Below are 13,770 nucleotides of genomic sequence, written 5' to 3'. Positions count from 1 at the left end.
GAGATTTAAATGGTTTGAGATATTTAACCTATCACTAGATCGGTAAATATAAATCGAAACGGATCTAAAGTCTGTTTATTCGCTATCATTCACACAAACAATCAGCATTTAAAAAAACACAAAGATTAAGACGCAATTAGTTCAAGGATCTAACCGACGAGGTTTTAATCCGGAGATTTCAATGTATGCAACCTTAACAGAACGTCGTAAATGTACTTTTTCTGTCTTCATCTTTCAAGCTACACGTTGTCGATAAGAATCAGAAGCAATCGGTACATCTACAATAACACGTAGGTATTTGCATCACGCGCTAAGAACCGCATCCTTGATTCGTGTTGAAACGTTTCAACAAAATCGTGTGCACGGTGAAGCTAGTTTCATTATACAGCTTCGCTTGCATCTGTGCTCGTGACCCATTACACCTCTGAATGTTTAATTCAACAGTCGTGAAAAATTTCTACACCGACAATGTAGAAGTTTATGGAGATTGAGTAAATGTACACGAGACTCTTCGCATACAGTGGACTCTCGTTATATTGCCACATGAACGCAGTGACTTTTATATAGATTTTCAAGCATGCTAATGCCACTCCTTCCACCATCGTAGCTTATGAAAATGATACAATTTTATGTCCGTTTTTTCCTCCACCTGAAAGTTTGAAACGTACCAGTTCATGGCAATGATATATTTCTTTAGGTCTAAAATATCCAAGCAACAAAAATGGAAAAAGTACCTAATCTTCTTCGTTTTAATGTATTAAAATATTATTACCTTGACCAATTTACAAATCATTAAAGGCTTATTAATTAATTTTCAATCCATAATCTTTGGCATCAAAAAGTCTATCAACATATTTATGACCAATTAGATGTTAAATATATTAATTGAAGTCTATTACATTCTATTTACATTCACTAGTCATGGATATTTTTATTTAATTACCTATTTAATACCAATTATAACTGAACAAAAAATAATTAATGGGGATTGTTTAACTTTATTATTATATTTTTGTTCTGTATTTGCTGATTTGTATTCTAATTTGAGTTTAAAGTTGAAACACGAAAATATATACTTACTATGATTCACAAAAATTAAATATTTAACAAAATACACTTTGATCCTTTTTGTGTAAACCCGCTGGGCATCGATTACGAATTACAAAATGCAATTATTTGTTTAGTATTAATTACTTTGAATAAATAAAAAGCACCTAGCATATTTGTAAAAATATAGGTCGTTGTAATGACAGGATGAAGTTCATTAAAAGAACGAGTTCAAACAGTTCAAACTTCGCTTCACGTTTTCCATTTAATGATAAGTAGTCCAGATTTCCAGACTTTGCTTTAGAGAAATTGTTTTTATCAAACGAGAATAAATGCACTGCCAATTTAGAAAAAAAATGTATAAATAGTAAAACCTTCCGTTGTGACGTAAGCCACTGTCATCGTAGTTTAACATTGCGGTGGAAGACGCATTTTTCATCTCCCGTTATAATCCTGTCCACGAACGGTTCGCATTTTAAACGAGAAGGCAAAATATGACAGTTTTATTTCCGCCACTCAAGATGTTTTTCGGACAATTCGCGTAATATTAGACTTTCCAATTTGTTTTTTCTTTATGTGTGTTGGTATACATTTTAGCATATGGAGTTAGGAATTTTGAACAATTCCTCTATTGTGGATGGTGGATATTATTCAATTTTAGCAAGTTTTAATCAAACTTAATAATTTTTTCAGATTATCCCTTAAAAATGATTTAACCCATCGGTACACTTCATTCTCACAAGGAGAACTACCCAAGTGTTACACTCACTTATTAATGAAACTTTGCCAGCTTGTAGAGCTCGTCGAGCTGAACACGCCTCTACCCCTTTTGGGGGCAGACGGCTAATTGTTTAAAAGATATTAACAATTACAGTTAGTTACTCCTTACATTCTGAAGTATAACAAACTTACACATACAATTCGCAATCTAGAGATCCACGGTTCAAATCCTTGGTTCCCAACATTTCTTTTTTTTAATGATAATTTGTCTCTTTTTGAATAACTATAACATCAAAATTATCATTATAAAAAAAAAAAAAAAAAAAAAAAAAAAACGGGAACCCAGGATTCGAACCGAGGACCTTTAGATTACGAGTCATGTGTTTAACCACAGAGCAGATCCGTGACTTGCAATTCGAACGTCCTCGGTTCAAATCCTTGGTTCCCAAAAATTTTTTTATTTTTTTTATGATAATTTTTATGTAATAGTTATTCAAAAAGAGACAAATTATCATTAAAAGAAAAAAAAATGTTGGGAATCAAGGATTTGAACCGTGGATCTCTAGATTGCGAGTTGTATGTGTGAGTCTGTCATACTTCTCAATGAAAGTAATTCTCAACGACATTTGAATTATTTCGCCAAAAATAAAGCGTTACTTACATACTTTTGTCAGCTGGCAACAACATTCATTGAACAATTCATGAAGAGAAATCAATATCGCTTTAAACTAACCTCGAAAGTATATTAACAACGCTTCAATTTTCATGCGTATAACTTTTGAACCACTGAATTGCTAAAGTTAAAACTTGCATGTTTGAATTCTACGCATCAAAAGCTATTAAATAGCAAACAAAAAAGTTAATAATTTTGTGTCCTCTAAAACAAAGTTCAAACCTTTTCTTTATTAAATATCGATTCTGATACTATTTTTCAAACTACACGAGATTTTAAATTAAAATAATGAAATTTAATGGCTACAACTAATACTGGAGCGTATTTATAAGAAAATATGTTTCAGTTTCAGTCCTTTCCTCTCTTTCTTATCTCGCACTCCATTGGCTAGCTGGCTTCCGCTCCTCCACTAGGCTTTTTGTTTGTGACACCTTTTTTAATCGTATTTTACATTTTTAAGCAACCTTTTTCAACATTCCTTTTAACAAATAGTAAACAATTACCAATTTTTCTTTTAAGAAAGATTATTTCCAATACATTAACAATACGTTACGTCTGCCTCCAAACTTTCGAACGGTAGCGTACATAAACGGAATACCTGCTTAGAAATATAATATTTTATCGTTTTTTTGTCACGTTTCCGTTACGCTGACATTATTTACGGAATGATCTGACATTATTCGGCTGCAGACAACATTGGATCAAGATGAGATAAAAATGGGAAGATAATTCGCGACATATGATTTCGAGAGGTCAGTTTTCACATTCGCGTAAACAAGCGAGCAGATAACAAGTTTATCGCGGGGGAAGCTACTGTTCTGGTTGCGATGCCCGAGTTGCTCTTCTCCGCTCCATCCGGTTTGCCAGCGTCCATTTACCCGTATCGCTACCTGGCTCGCTGCATGTCGTTGCCTTGGCCTTTAACGATTCCTGGAACGATCTCAGCTCTGATTTCAATCGATTCGATTCTGATTTCGTCGATACACGGCTATCTGTTCAAACAGACTCTCCTTCAACCTTGCTAACTCCTTTCTGTATGTAACAATTCGTTTGTAAACAATGCGACCTGGCTTGACGGAACTGACCGGTGGTAAATGAAATCTGCTGGATCTTCGGACTAAATTAGATTTATGCTGCATTGTAGCAGGAGGAAATGGTCGTGAATGCAACGACATCTGATATGAATAACATTCTAACTAGTTTATGCAACGTTTACAGAAACACGATTTACAATCTTTTGAGTATATTTTTTACATCTGCTGTTTGTCTCCGTTAGTATAACAAGGACTTAAGTATAGCTTTTTTGTAGTTTCAAATGGTTCATATTTTTTGTAATTCAAAATATACCATACTATTTCGAATTTAAGTCGCAGCAGGATTTTAAAATTGGAAAATTGGAGAGAATAATAAAAATAAAAATAGAAATGATTTTATAATAAGTACTGGAAAATAGGATACAAATATAAATATGATAAGCTACCTTTATTGAGAATCTTCTTCAGATATACTATCACTTTCGACATCTCTACTTTCAGAACTTGAATTCTCATTTTCACTATTGCACCAGCGATGCTATTTATATCATTAGTAATGCAACATTTTAAAAATGACTTTTTGATCATTTCTGCAGGGATATTTTTCTAGGACTGCAACATCCAAAGACCTGATCGTTAGGGAGTGGGAGATCGACAGAAATAAGATGTTAAAATATTCACTTTGAATTTCAAGTAGAAAGAAGAAATACACGTTTACAAGTAAAGTGGTCGTCATTTTCAATATTTAATAAAATGAATTTTAAGATAAACTACGTTTGTTTTAATTCTCCTTCGAGTCCTTCAATATTCCCTTTGCCATAAATCGTTAACTTTGAAGAATATCAAAAAATGGTTCAAGGAAATGTTATCCAGTTTGATAAAAGCTATTTAAATAAAAAGAAATTCGTATACCATTCCATTTAAAAAAGACAACGTAGGTTTATTCTGACTCCATAGTAGCTATTCTAGAAAAATCTTGTATACACCATACAATTAAGCACTTCGTGCCATTTAATTTATAAGAAAAGTTAAATCGATATGAGATACTAGTTTGTAACACTTTATCTGACTCATCCTGTATGTAGGCTTATATTAACTTTTAGTAGATTACTATATATTAGCTAGGGAAATTTCGCTCATATTATAATAAAAATAACTGTTATATACACTGCCCCTTTTGCGAACTTACCCCATTCCACCTTAGTTAATTTATAAATTTCAAAGTTTACATTTTTTATTTGTTACCTTACATTATTAATAAAATAACAACGCTACTTAAATTGATACTTTCCTGTTTTTCTCTTTTGGTTATTATGCTGATTTTATAAAAATAATCGATACATACATTTGGCCCGTTTGCAAACTTACCCCACTCCACCTTATTCCTATTCTTAATACTTAGAACTCCAATACGTTCTTACAATAAATGTTCATTTTTATTGTAGCAGTTAACGTGTTAAAATAACATCGAAGTTGTTTATCTGATTGCGAAATGTAATTATTGATCTCAGAAGCTAAAACAATTATGTCACAACATAATCTCGGAAGCTAGAACAATTATGTCACAGAATGTCTAATTAATGTCATTTCAGGTGTTGCGGTTCTTATTTTTTACGATTAGAAATGTCATAATTATGCAGCAATTTGCATGGATACAAATATACCTCTATACAAATTTACATAATCTCTCAAATAAAACAGAAGATTTGACACGTTGAATGCTGCAGGGAAAATGAATGTCTGAGCTACGACATGCTATAATTATAATTATTATTTATTATTCATTCATTTCTTTCATTTCATTTATCATTTGATTCGTGGCTTCATTTTATAATTTAAGCAATCCATTTGTGAAATTAGTATAATATTGGTGCTAATTAGAATTTTCTTCAACTTTTTCTTTCACTTATTCCATTATTTGTGGTACACTCAGTAGCGTAACTTGGACCTTGTTCCGGGGTGGACCACGTCTCTTAAAAATTTTTTAATTTTAGAATTTTTGAAATCTGAAATTTCAAAATTTTTAAATTCTTAGAGTTTAAAATGGAATTTTTGAATTTTGGTAATAGGTTAATCCATTTCAGAACACCCAGAGGTAGCCGCTGGTAAAATTTATTTATATTTTATTTCTTGTCACAGAGTCTTACTACCTTTAGACAGTCAGGAACGGTGGTTGATTTATTTTTAAGATGATTAATTTTTTCCTGAGCGGCTGTTTTACTTACATAGGCGTGTCGGCCAATTTCGCACATAATAACTTCCTTGCTCTTAAAGATATCAAGTTCAAACAAAAGCCACATTAATCTGCATGAAACATACTATATTTTATGTTCAGCACACATTTTGGTCTATTCTGAAAGAAATAGCTCAAAAACCTAATTGAAAATCTAAATTGTAATAGCACAAAATCTCAGTTTTAGAACTAGATATTTCTGAGAAAAAATTAAGACTTGTCTTCCAAGTTTTTTTGGGTGAAGTCTTCACATGAGACTATTTTCTGAGAAAGTTTGAGATCTTTACCCTTACTTTTTTACAAGCCTCTAAATATTGTAATTTGCGTAAAATCGGCAATATTCAAATTGAAATAACTCAAAAGGGACACATCACAAAAATCTCAAACTTTCACAAAACCAACTTTACATATGTATTAATAAGTCATTAAAATTTGATCATTGAGACCTAACTATTATAAGAGCAGCATAGGTTCGAAGTATGATAAACTCGCATTAATCAGGAATTTAGGAATTCTGAAATTCTATTTAAAAATTTTAGAATCTTAGAATCGCAGAATTTTGTAATTTCGAAATTCTGCAATTTTGAAAATTTGTAATTCTGGAACTTTGAAATTTTAGAATCCTAAAAAATCCTAAAATCAATATGGTAATACAGATATGCATTTATTAAATTATAAATTCCGCACAGAAATTGAAAAATAATAATAACTAACCAGTTAACTGTTACCCGCAGCGCGAGTATGATTCGTGCTTCTCGCATTTGGATTGTAATCTGCACGACGAGTGTGACTTGATGTTATAAGGCGAAGGGTTAAGCCGTGTTTAGCAGGATAAATATGCGGACGTGACGCCAGCATTGCAGCTAGCTTCATCAGGAGTCTGAATATTTATATACGTATGTATACATATGTGCGTTTGAGTTCCGGATCATTAATCACTAACCAACTGCATTTTAATTGGTCAACTGAGCAATTAAAAGGTGGAAAACGGTACCACAGACAAAATTTCATTGAAATTAGTTATTGGGATGTTTCATTGTTTTAAATAATTTAAATAATTTTAAAATATTATAAGAAACACTGAGAAAGAGAAAAAAGAAGAAAACACCTTTTGAGAAAAGTTAATAAAAATATATTCTTTTTGTAAATTTGTGACATATGTAGAACACTTCTTCTTTTTGTATATAAATGTCCATATATCAGACTTATGAAAAATATTGTTTCGATGTTTATGAGTTACGTATAACAAAGTAAATCTGAACGATGATTCTGTTTAAAAATTGCATCATTATTACTGTACCTTTAATATAAAATATTTAATTTATCATACTTACCAAATGAATGACGGTGTCGTAGATAACAAAATGAATTAGTACGTTTCCTTGTACATTGATTTTGAGACACAGGTTTTGGAAGACACCCTGTGTTTTCGCTTCTTGTAAATATACAATTTTACTTCCGCCGAAAACGTTTTGCTTCTAAAGACGAATGGGTATTTACTGCAGTACACAGAAAATTAGCTAATGTTATGTTATACTGACAAGGGAATGGTCAAAAGTTGATGATAGAGTTGCTCGTCCAGATTATGTTTATTCGAAAGAGCATGAAACGAGGAGTTTATGGTGCAATTTTTGGGTGCCATTGGCAACGGGTTCAAAAGTTATGGGACTTTGAAATTTTCATATTTTTAAGTGCACATGATTAGAAAACATGAGAAATCGAAATATGAAGTGAAAATTAAGTGTAAAAGTGACAAAGACATGAATTTGAGATGATTAGATGATGTTTACTAACAATTAAGATGAGTTTCAGGGAAAATTGCATGTGAGATGCACTTGCACTTGCACTTAAAAATATGAAAATTTCAAAGTCCCATAACTTTTGAACCCGTTGCCAATGGCACCGAAAAATTCCACCATAAACTCCTCTTTCATGCTCTTTCGAATAAACATAGTCTGGATGAGCAACTCTACCATCCACTTTTGACTATTCCCTTGTGAGAGCCTACTACAGCTATCAACTTCAAATTTCTAGAGCATCTAATATCGTATTAAATGTGTACTTTACCCAAAGAGAATGTTGAAGTACCGAATAGAGAACATTATACAACCCTAGCACTGCGTGGACTTTTTTGTATTCTTATTTTTAATATAGAAAATGCTGCCAATCTGGCTATAAGTCGTATTTCAAAAAATTCTTTAGCCAAAATACGTGTTATACATAGCAGTAAAAGCAGATAAAATTTCAACTCGATCGGTCAAATGGTTACTGAGAAAAACGTGATTTTACAGGGGGAAGCAATTTTCTAAAATCTTGTGAGCATTTTTCACCCACACATAGCAGTTGAAAAATTGTGATTTCAAATATCGTTTATTATCAAATGAAAAGATAAAAAAAATTCGATTTTTTGACCCCAAAAAATGAAAATCAACCCTAATCCGTATCAAACAGAAGTAACTTTTATATTTAATCAACGCTTTCTTTTTTTTAATAATATCTTTACCAAACAAAAATCACATCTTCAGTAATTATCCTGCAAGCATCAGTGAAAATAAGCTATTTTTTGGAAATTTTGGAGATGAGAAAAATAATATCTGATTTCTAGAGAAGCCCTCTCCTTGGTCCGTCAAGGGTTAATGCAAGAATAATACACGTACCATTTGTTAAAAGGTGAAACGAAACAATGGTACAGTTAAATTTCGCTGGTTGAGATACATTCATTTAATAATAGGCCAATGTATTCAAATGGGGCGAAAAGGAATCCGCCATCCGTGACTGACACGAGATCGATACATCTGGGTAGGAGTAATGGAATAGGTGTGAAATTTGCATCGCGAGAGTTCGACTACTTTCTTCTGTAAGCTGCTGTAAATAAAAGCGATTCAATCTGGACACCGTGCGGAACAAGAAACGAGCAACTGGAACAAAACCTATCGTCGAAAGTTTCGAAAGTGTCTGTCTGTGGAAGACGAGCCAAGAGAGAGAGAAAGAGAGAGAAAAGAGGGAGACGTCTCGTTACCGCGATTAAAGGCAGGATACGGTAACAAAGGGAGGCAGGAAGAAAAGGAAAAGTTAGCCAAGTGTCCAGCAGATGTATATACGTTTCGTATGTATATATGCATTATTATTGGAGTGCAGAAGGAAAGACACGGGTGTACACGTGCTAAACAGAACCCTGTGCAGTAGGTCCGAGTCCCTTCGTTCTCTTGCGAACGTTGAACGGTGCAGAACAAATCGTGTATGTACATACATACGTCGGTTCGAGTACCGTTACCAGTTAAAAAGTACGCTTCTTTTCTGCCAACATTCTGCTTTTGTTTCTCTTTCAGCTACAGGAGGGTGAAAATAACGTCTCTCCCTTGGATTTCACGAGGTTTATTCACCGGTTCGAAGAAGGGCGAAACATGGTAATTTTGAAATCATTATCAAAGGATATTTATTTAAAACTATTATTAATTTTAAAAACGAATTTTTACCTCTTTTACTCTTATTTTTGTGTTATGATTTGTTATTGTAATAAATTAGTAAATGATGGATTGCAATATTTAACAATTTCAATTTTGTTTGACTCAGTAATTTTGTAATTTAAAACTTTATTGCAAGAGATTTATAACTGACAATTAGAAATTCATATGGCATGTAAATAATAATACATATTTTCCTTTTTATTAAAACTTTAACGACACTTTTGTTGTAATTATTTTAATACTTAATTGCCAAAAATTAGAAATGTAACGTTTAAGAGAGAATGAAGTGAAAATTGACTCCATATCTTTTTAATGTAACAACACTACCGGTTTATAATTTTTATTTATTTTTATCTACAGGATAAAATTTACCCCCGTCATAGTACATCAGAGTTAATATTTTATGGAATTTAGAATTTTTGCAATTAATCAAATTCAATTCATTTGCAATCATCATTCCAATATTTATTATACAAAACAGTACAATATAAACAGAATGGTATACCACGGTATTAAAAATATATAATTAAATTAAGTTGAATTTATGTAACTAAATATAATTAAATTGAAATATATACGAAAAAAACATAGTTGAACTTGTAAATTAACCAATATCAAAGAATAAAAGATGTTCGGAATATTTGGAGAAGCTTTGTTCAATTCTATGTACGTTTCATTCAAGCAAGAACGACTGATTGTTCAGAGAAGCGAAATCGTCGAGATGAGAGTGTACCGGCTAATAAGAAAATGCCATGCTGAAAATGTCACACGCTGAGCAGCGTGACGTCACGCTACAACTCGTTTCTACCCGTTTTTACGCTTCTGTTGTGTCGTCTAAACATCAGCCGAGAAGTAAGAGTCCCCAGAGAAAAGTGCATCGAATTCAGAATTTTATCGAACGAATTGGTGTAAAATATGAAATATAAAGTGTGTTAGTTTTTGAATGAAACTAATGTAAGAGTACAGTGAAATTACAAATTGTGAGAGTACCCTACAATCAGAGCGAAAGAATAATTGAAAAGCAGAGCAATTTTAGTCATATTTCATACAATCTTCCTGACATTCATACTTTCATTGTTCTCACTAATGACTCTGCAATTCTCTCATTTCTGCATTGTAGTCACAATGTTATTATTTCTGTCCATCTCAATTATTACTAGATTTGCACATAATTTTGATTATTTCTTACACTCGAATTTTGCAAATATCTATGTAACATTTAAAAAAAGAAAGATGCATAGTTTTTAAAGTAGTTCTATAAATTGCTACAATTTAGATAATACCAATAAGTATTTAAAAACTATAATGAAATGCAGAATTGAAAAACCTCATTTATTTTAATACAAACTCAATGTTTATTTGATAAATATGAAACTGTTAACTAAGAGTTTTTAATTATTTTTGTGGTATGGTAGAATATTTTTAGAAGAAATTTTACTTGTTAACATTTATATAAAATGCTACTCACAATACTAAAAAAATTTGTAATTTCAGCAAAGTTTGAAACTTGCTATGCACAGGAAATACTCATTCACAGAGTAGATAACTCTATTCAAAATAATATTTGAAAGCTATGTACAATAAAATTTAATTAATTCACATGGCTAATTAATATATGATCTGATGTGTAATGTATTAAGAATGTACAAACTATTGTATTATAACTTTGTATTACGCCGTGGTCGCTAATGACCTTTTTATTCATGCGATAATTATAAACAAATAATAAAAAAAGGTACTTGAAAGCTTCTGCCCATTTTAATTACTGAATGTTGTAAGCTTTGTCGGCAAACTGGTTCGTTCATGTCCGAATCCCCTTCTGAATATTTATTTTTGTTTTGTGTCTTCTGTGCCTAAGAATTTAAGAAAAATTATACACGTAATTACATTGCTGTGATCTCTTTTCTGGCTTTTAATAGAATAATTGTTCAAAAAAAAGGTAAATTTACATGTACAGTATCTTCCCAAAGTATTTGGGAAGAATGGCGATATAGGGGAAGCAGGAATTCTCAAAATGCTAATTTTAACGATATTAATATTAAAAGTCATATAGAAACAGAATAATATAATTTTAAATTATTAAATATTATAGAATTTAGTATATATTTAAGAAATATGAACAATAACATAAATATCAATTCAAATGTTCCCACGTAAACGTTCATACGCATGTAGTGGGAGGTCACAGACTATACAATATGGACCCCTCCCCCTACATCGTTATTCTTCACGCGGTCACCTATGGGGAGGGGCGGGAGCCCGAGGAAGCCTGGGAGAGAGCATCGCTATTTTTCCTGAGGAAACCTACGATGCTTGATATTGTACGTTTATCAAACAATAAAAAATAAAAAATTGTTATACTGTATATCACTTAGCTGTCTCTCACGTACCATTAGTGGTACATACGTATACCACCAGTTGAGAATCGCTGCTTTAAACATGTGACTCAAAGAAATAGAGCTCTCAATAAATATCCCAAAATTTTTTCAAATTTTTTGAAAGCCAAGAACAATAGAAAATCAGTCGTAGATATAAACAGCTCAGGTTACCCACGGATGTTGAAAAAAATATTCTTACCCACAAGGAATTGATTCATATAGTATTTCTTGAATTTAAATAGAAATAAAGCAAACTTAACAATTGGACACTTACAGTGACTCACAGTGAAAATCTAAATAAAATAATCTAAATAAAACGATAAATACAAATAAAATACATTGATTGTGCATATTAAATTATTCTACGTAAATAATTACATAATATAGTGTAAAAGCAAGAGGTTCTGTTGAATAATAATCGAGATATAGCATTGCAAATAGGATCATATTCGAAATGAACCTCGCAATGAAAATCGTCCACCTATAACAACATTTGATAAATTGCAATAGTTATTTGATTTTGTAACTTTTAATAAGTGATTCTTATAGATTTTTGTGTGCTGAATCCGAATCTCTGAACCATTTTTATGTAGCTTTTTTAGTTTTTGAGATAATCAATCATAAACACAAATTGCAAGTGTTCAACTTTGGAAATGATTTATGCTTTTGCAATAGCAGATATTCAGTTCCTTTTTCCATGCAATAATTCTGTGGACTCTACTGAATAAAATGATATAAATTGTTATTACATTATAAACATATAAATATGTTTAAATAATAAAGAAGTGGAATAATTCTAAGAATTCATACGTACTAGCATCCTTAAATATTGTAGGTACATTCAATTTATTCGTATCATCAAAAGGTTTTCTATTAAATAACGTTCACAAAACATTTTTTCAATTTTCATATTTTCTTAATAATAAATACTTGCAGAATCTTTGAAATCCGTTTACATTCTTTTTAGAGAAAGTTTAGTTGACGTGTACTTAACGATTACAAGATATTATTTCCTCTTTCGGGTAGCTTTCAAGCAAACCGGAACTGAGTTTTGTAAAATTATTCACAGCTGTAACGGCGTCGTATACCAATTGAAAGAGGAAGTGACATTTTGCTAAGGGAAAGTCGGAAGTTCGGGCAGGAGGTCACGCGAGTGGGAAGTGAGACTTTACAAAACCGACGGTTTTGTGAAGACACAATGTCAAGGACTACGGAGAGGTCGGTAACAGTTTCAACGAACCATTGAAAAGAAGTTTAGTCGTTCTCATTCAGGAATTTCCAACCTTTTCAAGTTACGATTAGCCTGAAACTTGGCATTGACCTGGCAATTGTATCATTTGTCGATCAGAATGGAATTACTTTACTCTTGTATGTATAATGGGAAGTAAATACATATATCTACAAGAAATGACGTTTTCAATTGAATTTTAATGAAATTACAGGGGAATTTTTCATAGTAAATTAAATATGTAATATTGATTTGACGATTATCACAGTTTTCCATTGATATGACAAATAATTTTTAATGATTTATTAATTTCAAATTTTAAACCATTATAATTATTTCAAAGTTATTTACTATATGAAAGATATTTTTAATTACATTTTGGGTAACCTTCTAATTACCCACTAGTTATTTAAGTTTTTCGAAAGTAATTAAAGAAACTAATTAGTTGAAAATAATTTTACTTTTGAAATTATATTTCTTAGAAAATAGAACAATCAACGAAACGAAATGCTTAATTTCTAAATTATATTAATTTATGTTTTATTTTTAGGATTTAATGCTATATATTAGTAACTATACTATGAGATGCATATTTTAAACTATTTGTTCATTACAAAATACACTTGACGAACGTTTAGTGAAATAAAAGGAGCGTCCCTTTTTTTAGTAACTGATTAGTTTCCAAATAGTTAGTTACTTATGTTTATGAAAAGTAGTTAGTTAGCAGAGACGGCCCTGGACCTAGTCTGCTTAGGCCCAGGGCCCCCATAAGGCGATTTTGCGTCTAAGAATGCAAGAAGGGTAATGTTTACTTGAATATTAATCGATGTAAATGCAAATCTCAATTAGTTATACAAGCTTTAATGTTAATTTTATAAATTTTATTTGAGGTACTTTTTTTTATGTCTTACCTATATGTGAAGCCTCGGACCCACGAAATCTCAAGGCCGGCCCTATTAGTTAGCTTTTTATTTATCTTTACTACATATA

Source organism: Osmia lignaria, chromosome 4 (genome assembly GCF_051020975.1).
Source record: "Osmia lignaria lignaria isolate PbOS001 chromosome 4, iyOsmLign1, whole genome shotgun sequence".
Classification (NCBI taxonomy): domain Eukaryota; kingdom Metazoa; phylum Arthropoda; class Insecta; order Hymenoptera; family Megachilidae; genus Osmia; species Osmia lignaria.
Note: the sequence above shows the minus strand (reverse complement) of the source record.